The 18,323-nt window shown below is 41.7% G+C and overlaps 1 long non-coding RNA gene across 3 annotated transcripts; it reads left to right on the forward strand.

Annotated features, from left to right (window-relative positions):
• The first annotated feature begins 1,252 nt into the window (after positions 1-1,252).
• Positions 1,253-13,392, forward strand: LOC114790667 (uncharacterized). 3 transcript variants are annotated; one of them, XR_003749851.1, is made up of 5 exons: positions 1,253-1,983; positions 2,090-2,211; positions 2,344-2,404; positions 2,519-2,577; positions 2,679-2,835. It is a non-coding gene; the product is annotated as an uncharacterized LOC114790667 (long non-coding RNA). The 3 variants fall into 3 exon arrangements; XR_003749852.1 differs by lacking the exons at positions 2,344-2,404; positions 2,519-2,577; positions 2,679-2,835 and adding an exon at positions 13,358-13,392; XR_003749853.1 differs by lacking the exons at positions 2,344-2,404; positions 2,519-2,577; positions 2,679-2,835 and adding an exon at positions 2,299-2,332.
• The last annotated feature ends 4,931 nt before the right edge of the window (positions 13,393-18,323 follow it).

The following is an 18,323-nucleotide window of genomic DNA, read 5'->3' on the forward strand; positions in this document are numbered from 1 at the left end:
ACAACATACACTTACAAAACTACTTAGCAGGAACTAGGTGATGTCTGGCTCATCTGAATCCTCCACCTGGAATGCACAAAGAGTGTCCAACTGTAAACATGTCTAGTAATGAATTACATCATCAGAATTTTTTGGTTAACTATCACTTTAATATAGTATCATACTTAACCAGGTAGGCCTTTTCAGTTTACACTGAATTGGCCCAAATTTAAAAACTAGACAAGAACATACATGGAGAATTTGCAACAGTAGAGAAAAAAAGTTGAATATATGTGGTTATGGTAATTTGTTAATGAAGCTAAGATTAAAAAAATCCTGATAAGCACAAAAACTGATCCTGTTTGGTGAGTGCACCGAGTACTTTACATCCATTGCCATTATTTTGCAAGACGGCAAATCAAAATAAATAAAATAAATAAAGCTCCTTCAAAAAGAAATGTTAAAAATATAAATTATAGGAAATAAAAACAATAAATGAATAAGTCAAAACACAAAAAATAATACATACCTGATTTCAAAACCAAGTATTTGTTGCATGAAATATGCAACAGAGATAGATTGTAAAAAATGTAAATGTAAACATTTAAATGCTTTAACTTCACAATGTTTCATTGTGTAAAGTGCAACTGAGGTAGGTCTAACAACTTACCAAATGTTTAAACTACATGTTAAACAATAGACACTTGTAAACAACCTTAAAATAAACTAAATCTGATTACAAATATCAAGTTTCTGTTGTAAGAGTGCAACTGGGGTAGATCTGGTGCAGAAGACAACCTACTAAATGTAAAACTGCTGTAAACTACATGTTTAGCTTATAAAACAAATTGAGATAAACAGAGGAAGTGACAATATTAAAGTAACAACCTACCAAATGTTTAAACCACATGTTTAACAACATACACTTGTAAAAAACCTTAGAATAAAAAAATACAATCTGATTGCAAAAAGTTTTTGTTGTAGAAGTGCAACTGAGGTAGATTTGGTGCAGAAGACAACATACCAAATATAAAAGCTACATTTTCTACAACATACGCTTACAAAACTACTTAGCAGGAACTAGGTGATGTCTGGCTCATCTGAATCCTCCACCTGGAATGCACAAAGAGTGTCCAACTGTAAACATGTCTAGTAATGAATTACATCATCAGATCATTTTTGGTTAACTATCACTTTAATAGAGTATCATACTTAACCAGGTAGGCCTTTTCAGTTTACACTGAATTGGCCCAAATTTAAAAACTAGACAAGAACATGCATAGAGAATTTGCAACAGTAGAGAAAAAAAGTTGAATATATGTTGTTATGGTAATTTGTTAATGAAGCTAAGATTAAAAAAAACCCTGATAATCACAAAAACTGATCCTGTTTGGTGAGTGCACCGAGTACTTACATTCCATGTCTTAAAAAACTGTGGGTCATCTTCACGTAAGTACACTGCTAGGGCACGAAGAACCAATTCAATGCAGGGTTACGTGTGAAGCTGTTAAAAATATCTAAAGTAAACGAAAAAAGGATACTTACCACATTCACAGACTCTGCATCCACTTTAGCCTACAAGGCCAAAAATATGTAAATGTTAATGCCAGCTTGCCGGTGTCTCGACCATCCCGAGTTTTCACAACTCTTATTATTAACTATTTTTCCAATGTATTGCTAACTTTGTGTCATTATCCTTAACGTAATGGATAAAAGTTAGTAGTACTGTTCGGGTTTACAGTGCACGTTCCACTTCTCCCCCCTTTCTCCTCTCATCCGTGGTGCACTCCCTACCTTATTTCCACCGAATGGAGGTGATCCACAGCAACAACATCATGGTTACCGGGCAGGGTGAAGTGAAAATCGGTGAGTATTGCCCTGGTCCTCCAACTCCAATAAATTGGAGTGTAATGTTCTCTCATTTCTTTCTACAGGTGACTTGGGAGCAGCAGTCAGCTTCAGCGACATACACAGATGAAGCGAGCTCTCTGGTGTTCTCCACCGGTGAGTCCTTTTCCAGACCTCATGTGTATATATGTTTGTGATTTGTATAGGATGGCCCGGAGGTGATTCGTTTTCGGTTAAATCGTTTTCTGCCATCCTTTCTAAGAAAACCAGGCAGACGGTCATTCCCGCGGACCAGGAGGAGGAGGAGGAGAGGCAGATTGGGACTGAGAGCCACTCACCAGAACAACATGGGGTGGCATTTGGCCTGCTGACTTAAACGAACAGGTAATGCCCTGTCATGTCCTGCCCCAAACTCTTTCTGCTGTGATGTTTCTGATCAGGTCTGATTTTGTTTCTGGCTGTGTGTTGCAGGATGTTCACCTCTTTTGTCTACGGTCCTGTTTTCTTTTGCATCAGTTTGCTGAGCGCATACTCGGTGCGTCCCACCACTGGCACAAGAAGAAGAGCCGTAAACAAGGTGAGAGCTGAAACTGTTCTGGATTGTAATTAGCTTCATGTTGAAATATTTTGCCGAGGACATTAAAGCTTTAGAAATATGTCGAGATGTTGATGTGAATTTGTCTGTGTTTAGACATCCTGGATAAGCTTTTCTGTCAATGTGGGTTTGTGGAAACAGATGACCTACAATGGGTAATTATATTAAATTTAACATGAATGGTATTTCCAGATATGTTGTTGCTTAAAACACATAATGAAAAAGGAACATGTTTTTTTTATTTTTTAATGTTCAGATTGCCTGCAATAGTTGCAACAAGTGGTTCCATCAGGGATGCGTCAACTCTCCAGCAGTGGACAAAGAATAGCAATGTGTTGTGTGCATTGTCTAAAGTGTTTTCATTATTTTATTTTTATTTCATTGTGTTGAAATGCCCTTTTTTATACTTTTATTTATATTTTTTGCTGTATGTTCAATTGATCTTATTAAAACTGTACATAGTTCCATGTTGACTTTTTATTAAATTATTTGAATTAAATTGCTTTTGCCTAATTAATACTGTAGCATAAATTGTTTTACTTATTATATGTATGTGTGAATTATATTTGACCCATATTACATGTTTGATTTAAATATTGAAATGTAATAAATCTGACAATTATTTACCATGTTTTTCATTGTAAATTAAACACATAACTTTATCTGGCATAAAATATTTGTATGTGTTTTATTTGAAACTGCAATAAATTGTCCTTCCACTGTTACACACTGACTGGTTATTGTGTTTGAATGTGGCTCTGTTAAAGAGGAGGAGGGGAATTTATTGTTTATTCAGGGGAGTTTCTTCTGCAGTTTTTTTTTTCTGAAGCAAACTAAAAGTCATCTTGAAGTGATGTTCACAATTACAATTCACAACAGCATATGTGAAAACAATATAATTAATTTTTCATGCTCAAGAGACTAAATTTACGCATGGAACGATGCAAACATTCAACTTTATAAGACCAAGATGAAACAGGAGAAGGATCTGTTCCCAGTGTTGATATAAACACTCTACTCACAATAAGATAGGGATATTGTAAGAGACTTAGTGGATGTCAAGGCCATGTGGTCTGAACAATGCAGCAGTGGTCTACCGTCCTGTTCACTGATTAGTGTCGTGTCAGCGTTGCTGGAGAATGCGAGGTGAGCGATACACTGAGGTCAAGCGACGAGGAGCAACAATCTGGGCAGGCATCACCAGTCAGCGCAAAACCGATTTGGTTATTGTACATGGCTCAGTCCCTGCACATTCTTACCTCAGAGACATCATAGAACCCATCAACATCCCCCAATTCTGCCCAACTTTCTATTAATGGATGATAATGCTCCACCACATCGTGGCAGAATTCAGGCAGTTGGAGTGCCTCATATGGTATGGCCATCAATGTCACCTGACCTGAACCCCATAGAGCACGTCTGGGACCAGTTGAAGCAGAGACTGAATGATCGTACCCCACCCCCACGTGGCCCGGCAGAACTGCGTTTAGCTCTTGTGGAACAGTGGAACGCATTGCCTCAGAAACACATCATGAGGCTAGTGAGGAGCATGAGACATCGTCATCAAGCTGTCATTGTCTATTTTTCACCAATGGAATCAATGTTGCGTGCAGGCCACTAGTTGTGCACCTTTGTGCATTCTTTGTTTTCTGTTTGTCTGGCAGTCCACTCTGTCCTATGAGGGATGATTTCAGCACTTTATCAGCCACATTGCCTAAAATACTGCAGATGCAAATCTAGCAGGTATGAATTTCTGCTTGTCGTTATATATGCATGCCCCAATAAATCTATAATTTTAAAATGAAACTGAGTTATAAACTTGTCTATTATTGTACTCTGAATAATAATTCAGGGGGGATGCATATCTCAGATGGTACAAAATTTTACAAAATTTTGTGTTTGACAGAATGAACTGTGCAGTGTAACACATTCATTGTAAAGACCAAAAAAGTAAGATTTACATTAATGCAATGTTACCCGCTCATATTTTGAAAACCCCTTTGTGAGCGGAAGTACGGTAACTGTACTGAGCTTGATGTAAGACAGAAGGCGTGAAGTAAAGCAGGAAAGGCTCAGTGGCAACGCAGAGAAAAGGACAACCGAAAGAGTTAAAAGCAACAAATCTAGCATCAGTTGATAAGGGAACAAGGTTTGTAACTATGACTAAGTATATTTGAGCAACCTGTAATGTTTGTGAGAAAAGACTTTATTAGTTATGCTAAGGGAAAGAAATATACTAACGTAAGGTGCTATGCATGACCAGGGATGTAATCGTAATTATTGGTATCTGCTCTTGCTTAGCTCTTACGTTGGTTGATGACACGGACGGCTTCAATAAATCATCATTTGACCATCAGTTCTGGCCTTCTCAATATGGACTGAATGCTACAGTAAGAGCTTGACCGCCGCCTCCCGCTGCACTACGTGGTTTAAGGTAATACCCGCGACGTCCAGCAGTTGGTCAGAAGACAAAATGGATCAAAAGGGGCTCAAATGGAAGACGTACAAGCTGCATCACTAAGTCAAACGGTCACAAATGAACACATTGCAAGTTCACAACAAGACATTAAAGATCCAATCACATGCAAAGAACAAATGTGAAGTGAGCTTCAAGATAAAGCTTAAACCATGTCCGACTTACCAAGATGTTCTGAAAGAGTTAAAGTACACACTGAAAGGATGATAACATACCGAAAGGAAGAATTAAGCCAAAAAGAAAGGAGACTAACAACAATGAACAATGGAAAATGCAAGTACGAGAAACAAGAGAAAAGCTAAAGACAGATATCACAGATGAAGAGATGTCAGAACTTGCAGACATAATAGAACAAAGGAGAGACAATATATTGATGTTCTTTTCAGAAATAATAATCCAAACGGCACCACCATCTGACATAAGGAGAAAGATTGATGCATGTGAACAAGTAACTCATGAAGTTTTTAGAATAATTCTGGAGAGAATAAGTAGTGTTGATGGAGATTTTGGTGCAGAGTGTGAAAGAACTCGTTTATGTCGACTTTTACAGCATGACTATGCCATGTCCATATATGGCTCGACCGCGGTATCAAACCACAGCCAATGATCCTCAGTTTCACAGCTGACCGCAAAGCGAGCCGAAGCAGCAGCAGAACTATCAGCAAAAGAGGCAGAATATGAGGTTGTATTAGAGGAACAAAGACAAAGAGAAAGGATAAAGGCTATAGAGAAGGAGCACAAGGTACAAATGGCGGCGCAAAATTCAGAGCTGGAACGCTTAAGAGCGCAGAAGGAAGTAAAAGCAGCTCGAGCCAGGTGGGAAGCATATGATAGAGAGTTATCACTAGTGGGGGATGAACAGTCAATAAAAGGTGAACCAGTTAGCCCAAACTTCACCCCCAAACAGCCCACACCAGCACTCCCCTTCATTCCTGTGCAAACAGCTCACTCGGATGTCTCTGAGCTAGCACAAGCAGTGCAAGACAGCATAAAAATGAACAAACTTCCCACACCAGAACCAACAGTGTTTAGTGGTGATCCAATAAACTTCATAGAGTAGAAATCCACATTCATGTCCCTGATTGAACGAAAGGGTCTCTCAGCGGTAAAGATAAACTGTAGTATTTAAAAAGATATTTAACTGGGTCGGCTCGCAAATGTCTTGAAAGAAGTTTCTTCAGAAACGATGAAGAGGCATACAAAGATGCTTGAGATAAACTAAACCAAAGATACGGTCAACCATTCATGATATAAAAGGCATTTAGAGAGAAGCTAGCGAATTGGCCAAAGGTGCAGTCCAGTGACGCTGATGGATTAAGGAACCTTGCAGATTTCATAAATGCATGCAAGCTTGCTATGCCTCACGTAAAGGGATTACAAATACTCAACAACTGCGAAGAAAATCAAAGATTTTTGCACAAACTACCGGACTGGATAAATGCAAGATGGAATAGACAGGTAACAAAAACTTTAATGGAGGGTGGTGAGTTTCCAAGTTTCTGTGATTTTGCCTCCTTCCTCTCATTAGAAGCAAAAGTTGCTTGCAACCCAGTCACCTCCATTCATGCACTTCGCTGCACTGAAACAAATATTGATATATACTGATAAATATTGAAATATTGAGTACAAGGGTAATCAGTGGGAAAAAAGCAGGTGTATTTAACACAAATGCAACTGTACAAAGTGACAAACAGACAATAACAAAAACACCTATCAGTTCTCCATGCATGTTGTGCCAGGACGCACATCAGATTCACAAGTGCCCAGACTTCTTAAAGATGTCTCTAGAAAATAGAAATAAATATGTGAGAGACAAAAAGCTTTGTTATGGCTGTCTGAAACAAGGACACAGTGGTAAGGACTGCAGATGCCGCCTCACTTGCGAAACCTGCACAAAGAAACATCCTGTGTGTCTTCATGATGAAAACTACAGTAATGCTTTGCAAAGACAAACACGTGTGAGTACGGAGAATGCAAATCAAGGTAACTCACCTGAAACTGCAACAGCCATGTCACTTAATGTTGCCAGATCAGAACAGACCGTCAGCACCTCAATGATAGTCTTTACTTTACTTTACTTTATTTAGCAGACGCATTTATCCAAAGCGACTTACAAGAGGAAGACACCAGCAATTCTCGTTCGATTTCTATAGAATATTGAGTTTACAAACTAAGAGCCCTGATAAGGCTCAACTTGTCAGCGAAGAACATGCTCAGAGATTGATAAGTGCTAGGGTTATAACATTTTTGTATTGTTTTGTGCAATGTGTACGCATGTGTGTGTGTAAGTGTTAAATTTGACAGTATTACTTTTTGAACAAGAGGGTTTTCACCTGCTTCTTAAAAGTGGTGATAGTCTCGGCTAGTCTTGTGGAGGAGGGAAGGTTGTTCCACCAGCCAGGGACAACATAGTCCCAGTATGGCTGTAAACCACCTAAAATTGGACTATGCATTATTAGACACTCAGAGCGATGCTGTCTTTGTGGATCAGGATGTAACGCAGGAGTCATTTACTGCCTATTGTAGATGAGATCCCTTCACTCCTCAGTTGTGAAGTGGGTCTCCTTGTAAAAAAGACCACATGAAGACCATGTGGCGTGGAGAAGAGAATAGAGTGTGTAGAAAAAACTCTTTCTCCCTCCACACAAAGCACTGTATTCAACCACTCCAATTTGATGTTACCTGGCAGAAAGAGGCATGGCACAACAGAGGTTAAAAATGAACAGTTTCTAATTTATTAACACCGTTAAATAATTATTGTAGTTACATGTGAATATTGAATGTAAAAAGGTACCAAGGTTATAGAGAAAGTAAACATGAGAAGAAAGAGTAAAGAGGGAGAAGAGAAAGAGAAGGGAAGATAAAAGTCCCAGAAGCCTTCCGGCTTCTGAGGGAAAAACCCCCCTGAGCAAGATAGCTCAGAGCCCCTTTTCCATATGTGCGCAGACTTTTATACCCCTGGCCTACAGGAAGTTTATTTGTATTTATTTTTCCGGCCACTGTTGTTGATTAGACTTGATAAGCCAGTGCAAATCTGCGGAGTTATGAATTCCCTGATATCATTTTAAGCCTCCCACTATATTTACATGTTTTTTGCATTACAGTATCTGATCATTGTTGTCATTTGTTTTTCTGGTTTGGTTTTAATGTACGATGAACACTGTTTCTCTACATGCACAATCTGTATGCAAACCTCATCACACTCCAGACAAAGAACCCAACCAAGTGTGAAAAGCCCTGGATCAAGTTGAATATTCTATGTATGCTGCTGTGTTTGATCTATGTCAAGAAGGCAGGTTTCCCTACAAGGGTGACCTCAGACGCCTGAGGATCGCAAAGGACACAGAACCACAACTATCGGCTACATTTGAATTCCCGACTGACCAGGAAGCAAGCAGATACACAATCATGACCCAATTGTGATCCCCATGGACCCTGAATACTCGAGTGCCCCAGGGGATCAACCGGCCGTCTGTAAGAATGGACATCGCGGGAGCCTGCTTTGTCTTGCATAACAGATGTCTGCAGGGGGAAGTGTAACATTCCTGTGTCGACGGTTGTGGGTGAAGATTCGACACCCCGGTTTTTACATGTCTTTTGTCCGACATCAACGTGCGAAGTATCAGCCGTCAGGACCGCCCACCCTCTTTGTCTTCACCAAATGGGAGGCACCGGGGGCGTGACATCAGAAACAACAGGTTCTGATTGGTCAGTGACAACTTCCTGTAGGCCAGTGACAACTTCCTGTATGCCAGTGACAACTTCCTGTAGGCCAGGGGTATAAAAGCCTGCGCACATGTGGAAAATGGGACTCTGAGCTATCTTGCTCAGGGGGGTTTTTCCATCGGAAACCGGAAGGTTTCTGAGTCTTTCTCTCCTCCTCTTTTTCTCTTCTCCCTCTTTACTCTTTCTTCTCATGTTTATTTTCTCTGCAACCTTGGTACCTTTTTACATTCAATATTCACATGTAACTACAATAATTATCTACCGGTGTTAATAAATTAGAAACTGTTCATTTTTAACCTCTATTGTGCCATGCCTCTTTCTGCCAGGTAACATCAAATTGCAGTGGTTGAATACAGTGCTTTGTGTGGAGGGAGAAAGAGTTTTTTCTACACACTCTATTCTCTTCTCCCACACCACATGGTCTTCATGTGGTTTTTACATCCTTATAGGTTATACCTGTCCCAGGGCTCTTGCACCTAAACAAATAATCTTAGGAAAAGATGGTGAGCCCTATTCTATTCGCACGGACTTAGGATGGCGCATAGTAGGCAACGCAGCACTGTGCAATGAAACGGATATAGACAGCAGCCTCTGCCACAGAGTCACAGTTAAAGAAGTCCCTCACTCCACTCCAACAGATGCAATACTTGCTCTGGAAAGAGATTTCAAAGAGACGGACAGGAACGAAAAGACTGTATCACAAGAGGATTTAATATTCCTCCAGAAGCTTGAGCAAGGCATAACACAGACGGAAAAGGGACATTTGGAGATGTCATTGCCATTTAGAGAAAAGCCACAAATGCCAGATAACAGACAACTTGCTGAAAACAGACTAAACCAGCTCAAACACAAACTCATGAAAGACGAAAAATACAAGGAGGATTACATGCAATACATGAATAACATCATCGAAAGAGGTGGTGCAGAAGAGACTGATGATATCGGACTCCCTGGCAAGACATGGTACATACCACACCACGCCATCTATCATCCAAAGAAACCTGACAGGGTACCTGTCTTAATGAACATTTACTGATTGGCCCCGACATGATCAACAGTCTTACGGGTGTTCTTGTGCGCTTCAGACAGCACCAAATAGCGCTGATGTGTGACTTCGAGAAAATGTTCCACCAATTTCAGGTCAAAGAAAGCGATCGCAACTACTTGCGCTTCTTATGGTGGAAAGATGGTGACATAAACAGCCACCCGCAAGCGTACAGGATGACAGTTCATCTCTTTGGCGCTGTTTCGTCACCCGTTTGTGCGAACTATGGACTGAAACATTTAGCCAAAGAGAACAGCCTTGCATATCCTGCGGGCTCACGGTTCATAGCCAGAGACTTCTACGTAGATGGCGCCGTCACCAGTGCAGAGACAGTCAAGGATGCTATACAACTGGCAAAGGAAGCATGTGAATTGTGTGCAAAGGGTGGATTAAGGTTACACAAGTTTGTGTCCAACAACATCAACGTTCTGTATAGTATTCCGACCTCAGAGGTTAGGTCTCTGCTACAGGACTTGACATTTAATGAAGCACAGACTGAAAGAGCACTTGGCATTTACTGGAACATGGAGGAAGATTGCTTCACATTCAACATCACACTAACGGACCAACCACCAACCCGGCGTGGCATCCTATCCACAGTTGCAGCAATATACGATCCCCTTGGAATCATAGCTCCTTACGTGCTCAACGACAAAGGAATCCTCCAAGAAATGTGCTGCCAAGGAACGAAGTGGGATGACCCGATACCAGAGCATCTCAGGCCACGGTGGGAGCGCTGGAAAGGAGATCTTCACAATCTGAGAAAATTACAAATGTAGTGGAGATGTGGTGAAAAGAGAATTACATCACTTTTCGGACGCAAGCACTACAGGATATGGACAATGTTCTTATCTCAGACTCTTAAACAAAAACAAGGAAGTTCATTGTACCTTCATTATGGGCAAAGCACGTGTCTCACCCACAAAAATCACCACAATCCCAAGGCTGGAACTTACCACAGCCACAGTGTCAGTCACCGTGAGCAACATGCTGAGAGAGGAACTACTTTACGACAATGTCGAAGAGTTCTTTTGGACTGACTCTAAAGTCACTCTAGGATACCTAAATAATGAGGCGAGGCGTTTTCATACATTTGTTGCTAATAGAGTACAGAAAATCCGCAACAATACCCCACCACAACAATGGTTTTATGTGCCTACTGCCAAAAACCCAGCAGACATGGCTTCCAGGGGCATGTCTGCAAATGAACTACTCTCATCCAATTGGCTTACTGGCCCTAAATTCCTATGGGAAAGAGAAATACAACACCCACCAAATGAAAACTATTGAACTCCTAGTAGGAGACCCAGAAGTGAAAAAGGTGCAGACACTAAGTACACAAACTACTGAACATGCAAGCCTTAGTGACCGCCTCAGAAAGTTCTCATCCTGGTCCCGCGCAGTCAGTGCAGTAGCACGTGTCAGATGATACCTGCTTAAAGACAAATCAAACACGATCACCACTGTGACAGAAAGACAAAATGCAGAAACTGTCATTATCAAAGATTTACAAAGACAAGTATATCAAAATGAAATAGATACACTAAACAAAGGCAAACAACTATCAAAGAACAACAAAATGCACAACTTGGATGTTTTCTTGGACAAAGATATTGTGCTTAAGGTGGGAGGAAGACTACGGCATTCATCCCTCCCAAATTCATTCGAACATCAACAACAACAACAAAATTTATTTCTTATATAGCCCAAAATCACATACAGTATGTCTCAATGGGCTTTGACAGGCCCTACAGTTGACACCCCCCACACTTGACCCTTCTGCACACAAGGAAAAACTCCACACAAAAAAAAACTCTAGGAGAGAGAAAAAAAGAAAGGAAGAAACCTTGGGAAGGAGTGATACAGAGAGGGACCCCCTTCCAGTGTAGAGTGAGCCTGCAAATGGTGTCAGTGCAGGGTTGGATATGATATAATGAGTCCTACAGTTGTAGGGTTGGAGAAGTCCAGGATGTATTCAGTGTCATGGTCTAGATTACGTGTCTGTAATGATGTTACTGGTCCATTTGAAGATCCCTGAAGCTGTAGTTGTAATGGTGGTGGTGGCTGTGGTGACCCTCTGGTTTGTTTTATGTTTTGTCCTTGTAAAGCAGTTGTCAGGAACCAGGATGTATCTGCTTGTCTCTTCACTGGGGTCTGCCAGTAGTCTGGGTGCTTGGAGAAAAACAAACAGAAGCAGCGGCAGACGGTTGCACTGTACGACCGATACTGAAATCTGTGGTTATAATGGTATATTGGTGCTACAGTGGCCCGGTACCCTAACTAGGACAGCCTAACTGGTGAATTTAACTTTGTCTGTGTCTAACAGGGGGACTCTGTGATAAACCTGACTTTATAATTGACACTGCGTCAAAATCAAGTGAAATGAGGGTCTAGGACTTTAGCAAAAAGCCAGAGAAAACAGATAGGTTTTGAGATTGGATTTAAACACTGAGACTGTGTCTGAATCCCGGACACTGACAGGCAAGCTGTTCCACAACTGCGGAGCTCTATAGGAGAAGGATCTGCTCCCAGCTGTGACCTTCTGCACCTTTGGTACCAGTAGTGACCCCACACCCATTGATCGAAGGGGGCGTGGCGGTTCGTAAGGAACCAAAAGTTCACTCAGGTACTGTGGGGCGAGACCATTTAGAGCTTTATAGGTTATAAGTAGGATTTTGTAGTCAATCCTAAATTTGATGGGTAACCAGTGCAGTGATTGTAAGACTGGGGTGATGTGGTCAAATTTCCTGGTTCTGGTTAGAACTCTGGCTGCAGCATTCTGTACTAGCTGGAGTTTACTCATGCACCTACTAGAGCATCCAGACAATAATGCATTGCAGTAATCTAACCTTGATGTAATAAATGCATGGACCAACTTTTCTGCATCATGCATTGAAATTATATTTCTTATTTTCGCAATATTTCTAAGGTGAAAGAATGCTATTCTAGTGACATTATCTACGTGCGAACTGAATGAGAGACCTGCATCAATGATGACACCTAGATCCTTCACTTCAATACTCGGTGAGATAGAAAGGCTATCCAGGGTTATGGTGTAGTCAGCCAGCTTATGCCTGGCTGCTTGAGACCCGATTACGAGCGCTTCTGTCTTGTCAGGGTTTAGCAGGAGAAAGTTGGTGAGCATCCACTGTCTAATGTCCTTCAGACAATTCTCTATTTTGTTCAGCTGCTGCCTCTGATCTGGCATTGCTGACAGATACAGCTGTGTGTTGTCAGCGTAGCAATGAAAGCTAATACCGTGTTTGCGGATGACGTTGCCTAAAGGTAACATGTATAGAGAAAAAAGTAACGGACCTAGGACAGAGCCTTGTGGAACACCAAACTCTACTTTACTATGTGAAGACGAAACACCATTGATGTCCACAAACTGATATCGGTTGGTCAAATATGATCTGAACCATTCAAGGGCTGTTCCCTTAATCCCGATAACATTCTCTAACCTGGCAAGGAGAATAGCGTGATCAATAGTGTCAAACGCTCCCGCGGACCAGGAGGAGGAGGAGGAGAGGCAGATTGGGACTGAGAGCCACTCACCAGAACAACATGGGGTGGCATTTGGCCTGCTGACTAAAACGAACAGGTAATGCCCTGTCATGTCCTGCCCCAAACTCTTTCTGCTGTGATGTTTCTGATCAGGTCTGATTTTGTTTCTGGCTGTGTGTTGCAGGATGTTCACCTCTTCTGTCTACGGTCCTGTTTTCTTTTGCATCAGTTTGCTGAGCGCATACTCGGTGCGTCCCACCACTGGCACAAGAAGAAGAGCCGTAAACAAGGTGAGAGCTGAAACTGTTCTGGATTGTAATTAGCTTCATGTTGAAATATTTTGCTGAGGACATTGAAGCAATAGAAATATGTCGAGATGTTGATGTGAATTTGTCTGTGTTTAGACATCCTGGATAAGCTTTGCTGTCAACGTGGGTTTGCAGAAACAGATGACCTACAATGGGTAATTATATTAAATTTAACATGAATGGTATTTCCAGATATGTTGTTGCTTAAAACACATAATGAAAAAGGAACATGTAAACATTTAAAAAATGAACATTTTTTTTGCAAAAGTTGCAACAAGTGGTTCCATCAGGGATGCGTCAACTCTCCAGCAGTGGACAAAGAATAGCAATGTCTTGTGTGCATTGTCTAAAGTGTTTTCATTATTTTATTTTTATTTCATTCTGTTGAAACGCCCCTTTTTACTTAAATTTTTGTTGTATGTTCAATTGATCTTATTAAAACTGTACATAGTTCCATGTTGACTTTTTATTAAATTATTTGAATTAAATTGCTTTTGACTAATTAATTACTGTAGCATAAATTGTTTTACTTATTATATGTATGTGCGAATTATATTTGACCCATATTACATGTTTGATTTAAATATTAAAATGTAATAAATCTGACAATTATTTAGCATGTTTTTCATTGTAATAAAACACATAACTTTATCTGGCATAAAATATTTTTATGTGTTTTTGTCACAGGGGGAATTCGATGATGTAGTTGCAGACATACTTTCGGCGTGGGGATAAGCCGTCGTACCGGTAGAGGACGCTGGGCGAGCGGGGCAGGAGGACCGGGGGCGCCTGGCCGGCGAGGAATGAGGAAGTAATGGACGCGCTGCAACGCAGCGGGGAGTCAGTTCGGGATCTTTGGGAAGGACCGGGGCAGAGGAGAACCGGAAGACGGCGGGTTTCAGGATGGTTCGGTATCTTTGGGAGGACGGGAGTAGGTCTTGGGCGGCAGGAAGGTAGGGGAGCATGGAATCCCGTCTTAGCCGAGGGGTCAGGTAGGTTCAAGGTCAGGGGCAGGAAGAGGTTGTAGTCAGGAAGTTCCGGTCGGGGTTCCTTTCGTGGTTTCCAGGGGATCAGGCAATTCTCGAAGTCGTGGGCAGGCGAAGGTCGTATTACGGGAATCTCAATTATCGTAGGTCGTGGGTGAGAGAGCTAGCGTCTCTGGCGAGTAAACTCATACAACTCATTTAACTCATTTAACTCATACAAAGAGCGGGCGTGTCTCCTTGGTGTTACCTCCCTTTTATACTTGCCACCGCCCGCTTCCATTTCCTCTTCCGGGTCGTCGTCTCCCAGGCTGGTGAGGTGCCCTCTAGCGGGCTGGAGGCGCGTTGGCCATGACAGAGCCCCCCCTCTTAGGCCCGGCTCCTGACGGGCCCGGTAGATCAGGGTGGGGGTCGGAGAGCCGTTGCGACGCTGCGGAGACGGAGGCGGAGACTGGGGAGGTTGCAGAGGGGATGGGTGAGCCTGGCGGAGGTGGGAGACACGGAGGACTGGGCCGATGCGGCGAGGCACTCGGAAGGGTCCACGTTTTATCTTAAACAAAAACAAGGAAGTTCATTGTACCTTCATTATGGGCAAATCACGTGTCTCACCCACAAAAATCACCACAATCCCAAGGCTGGAACTTACCGCAGCCACAGTGTCAGACACCGTGAGCAACATGCTGAGAGAGGAACTACTTTACGACAATGTCGAAGAGTTCTTTTGGACTGACTCTAAAGTCACTCTAGGATACCTAAATAATGAGGCGAGGCGTTTTCATACATTTGTTGCTAATAGAGTACAGAAAATCCGCAACAATACCCCACCACAACAATGGTTTTATGTGCCTACTGCCAAAAACCCAGCAGACATGGCTTCCAGGGGCATGTCTGTAAATGAACTACTCTCATCCAATTGGCTTACTGGCCCTAAATTCCTATGGGAAAGAGAAATACAACACCCACCAAAGGAAACTATTGAACTCCTAGTAGGAGACCCAGAAGTGAAAAAGGTGCAGACACTAAGAACACAAACTGCTGAACATGCAAGCCTTAGTGACCGCCTCAGAAAGTTCTCATCCTGGTCCCGCGCAGTCAGTGCAGTAGCACGTCTCAGACGATACCTGCTTAAAGACAAATCAAACACGATCACCACTGTGACAGAAAGACAAAATGCAGAAACTGTCATTATCAAAGATTTACAAAGACAAGTATATCAAAATGAAATAGATACACTAAACAAAGGCAAACAACTATCAAAGAACAACAAAATGCACAACTTGGATGTTTTCTTGGACAAAGATATTGTGCTTAAGGTGGGAGGAAGACTACGGCATTCATCCCTCCCAAATTCATTCGAACATCCAACCATCATTCCCAGAGAACATCACATCACAAAACTGATAATTGCCCAATGCCACGAAAGGGTCAGTCATCAAGGAAAAGGCTTCACGATGAATGAGATATGATCCAGTGGGTATTGGATTCCAAGGTTAAGCCAAAAGGTTGCATCCTATATTCGGCAGTGTGTTTTTTGGACAAAGGAGACCTGTGGAAGGACAAAAAATGAGAGATCTACCCGCAGAGAGAATTGAACACTCTCCACCCTTCACATACTGTGGTATGGACGTTTTTGGGCCGTTCCTGACCAAACAAGCATGGAAAGAACACAAAAGGTCTGACCTCCTTTTCACATGCTTCTATTCACATGCAGTCCATGTTGAAAAGTTAGAGGATCTGTCAACAGACACTTTTAGAAATGGACTCGTTCATTGCCATAAGAGGCTCAGTCAGACAAATAAAATGTGATCAGGGTACCAACTTCATAGGTTCCAAAAATGAGCTGAACACAGTACGAAGTGAAATGGACACTGACAGACTGACAACCTTCCTTGCAGAAAAACAATGTGACTTCATCCTAAACACACCTCATGCTAGTCACGCAGGTGGAGTATGGGAACGATGGTACATTCAAAACATTAGGATCAGACAAAAATGGAACACCCCTAAAGGGAACATGCAAATAGGCGACATAGTAATGGACAAATATGAAATGCAACCTCGATCCCAGTGGAAGCTTGGCCGAATCTTGGACACTGTAGAAGATACAGATGGACAGAAGTTAGTTCGGCTGCTGGAAGATAGTGGAATGTAAATTCCTGATGCTTGAGTATTTGGACATATCTCAAGTTACAGTGTTAGCATGTTTACTATGTTATTCTTGTTGTTTTTTTAATTATTTGTGTTTCATATGTTCAACAGAAAATAATTTGATGGGAGTGTAAAGACCAAAAAAGTAAGATTTACATTAATGTAATGTTACCCGCTCATATTTTGATAACCCCTTTGTGAGCCGAAGTACGGTAACGTTACTGAGCTTGATGTAAGACAGAAGGCGCGAAGTAAAGCAGGAAAGGCTCAGTGGCAACGCAGAGAAAAGGACAACCGAAAGAGTTAAAAGCAACAAATCTAGCATCAGTTGATAAGGGAACAAGGTTCGTAACTATGACTAAAGTATATTTGAGCAATGTTTGTAAGAAAAGACTTGATTAGTTATGCTAAGGGAAAGAAATATACTAACGTAAGGTGCTATGCATGACAAGGGATGTGATCGTAATTATTGGTATCTGCTCTTGCTTAGCTCTTACATTGGTTGATGACACGGACGGCTTCAATAAATCATCATTTGACCATCAGTTCTGGCCTTCTCAATATGGACTTATTTATTTATTTATTTATTTTAAATACCAAAAGTTTGCTCAAAACTAGGTGGCAATTTGGTTATTGTACATGGCTCAGTCACTGCACTTTCTTACCTCAGAGACATCATAGAACCCATCATCATTCATCTCATACATTATTAGTAATATCAAAGGGAACTTTTAATTATTTCATTAAAATTCAGAGCAAATAGGAAAAGCATTTATGTAAATAACAATGTCCCTAACTTATTGTGCGTAGTGTATATATTTCCGTCATGACCTCAGCGCCTGTTTTTTCTAATTTAAAAGTTCTACCTCCGGGAGGTGAAGGAGGTCGCGGGGTCCAGGAGGAGGAGGACCTTGTTCCAGCTGCGCTTCAGGCTGCAGGACACGCTGGACGAGTGCAGCCTCTGGCTCCGCAGGCAGGAGAAGGCGGTGAAGAGCAGGGAGCGTCCGGTGGAGGGAACGCAGCTGTGCGCCATGGATGGAGAGCAGGAGTCGGTGTGCAGGCCGGTAAAGGCGCGTCTGGGCCCCAGAACAGCGCCACTCTGTGTTTAAACACTTTCAATTTATTCTTTCCAATTGGCACTGACCAAAATTCTAGAAGAGAATTACATTAGTCTATTTCTTTCAATCATTTAAATATTTGAAGCTTTTAAATAGGTAACTAGTAATTAACAGAGATGCGACGTGGCCAGTCGTAGAATAAAACAAGCCCAACACGCAGAGCTATAATTATACAAATTAGAATAGTATTAGTAGTAGTAATCCTATTGAATCCTATAGTTTTAGCAGTTAATAGTAATAGTATTGTAGAATACACTCGGAGGCAGGTTAACTGGGGAGAAAACCCCCCCAAAGCCAAACACATCCGGTTCAACCTCAAAAGCAAACCTCTGGACAGACGGCAGAGTTCCTTTACCACGTTCCACTTCTCCCCCCTTTCTCCTCTCATCCGTGGTGCACTCCCTACCTTATTTCCACCGAATGGAGGTGATCCACAGCAACAACATCATGGTTACCGGGCAGGGTGAAGTGAAAATCGGTGAGTATTGCCCTGGTCCTCCAACTCCAATAAATTGGAGTGTAATGTTCTCTCATTTCTTTCTACAGGTGACTTGGGAGCAGCAGTCAGCTTCAGCGACATACACAGAAGAAGC

This window comes from Denticeps clupeoides, chromosome 5, assembly GCF_900700375.1.
Source record: "Denticeps clupeoides chromosome 5, fDenClu1.1, whole genome shotgun sequence".
Classification (NCBI taxonomy): Eukaryota; Metazoa; Chordata; class Actinopteri; order Clupeiformes; family Denticipitidae; genus Denticeps; species Denticeps clupeoides.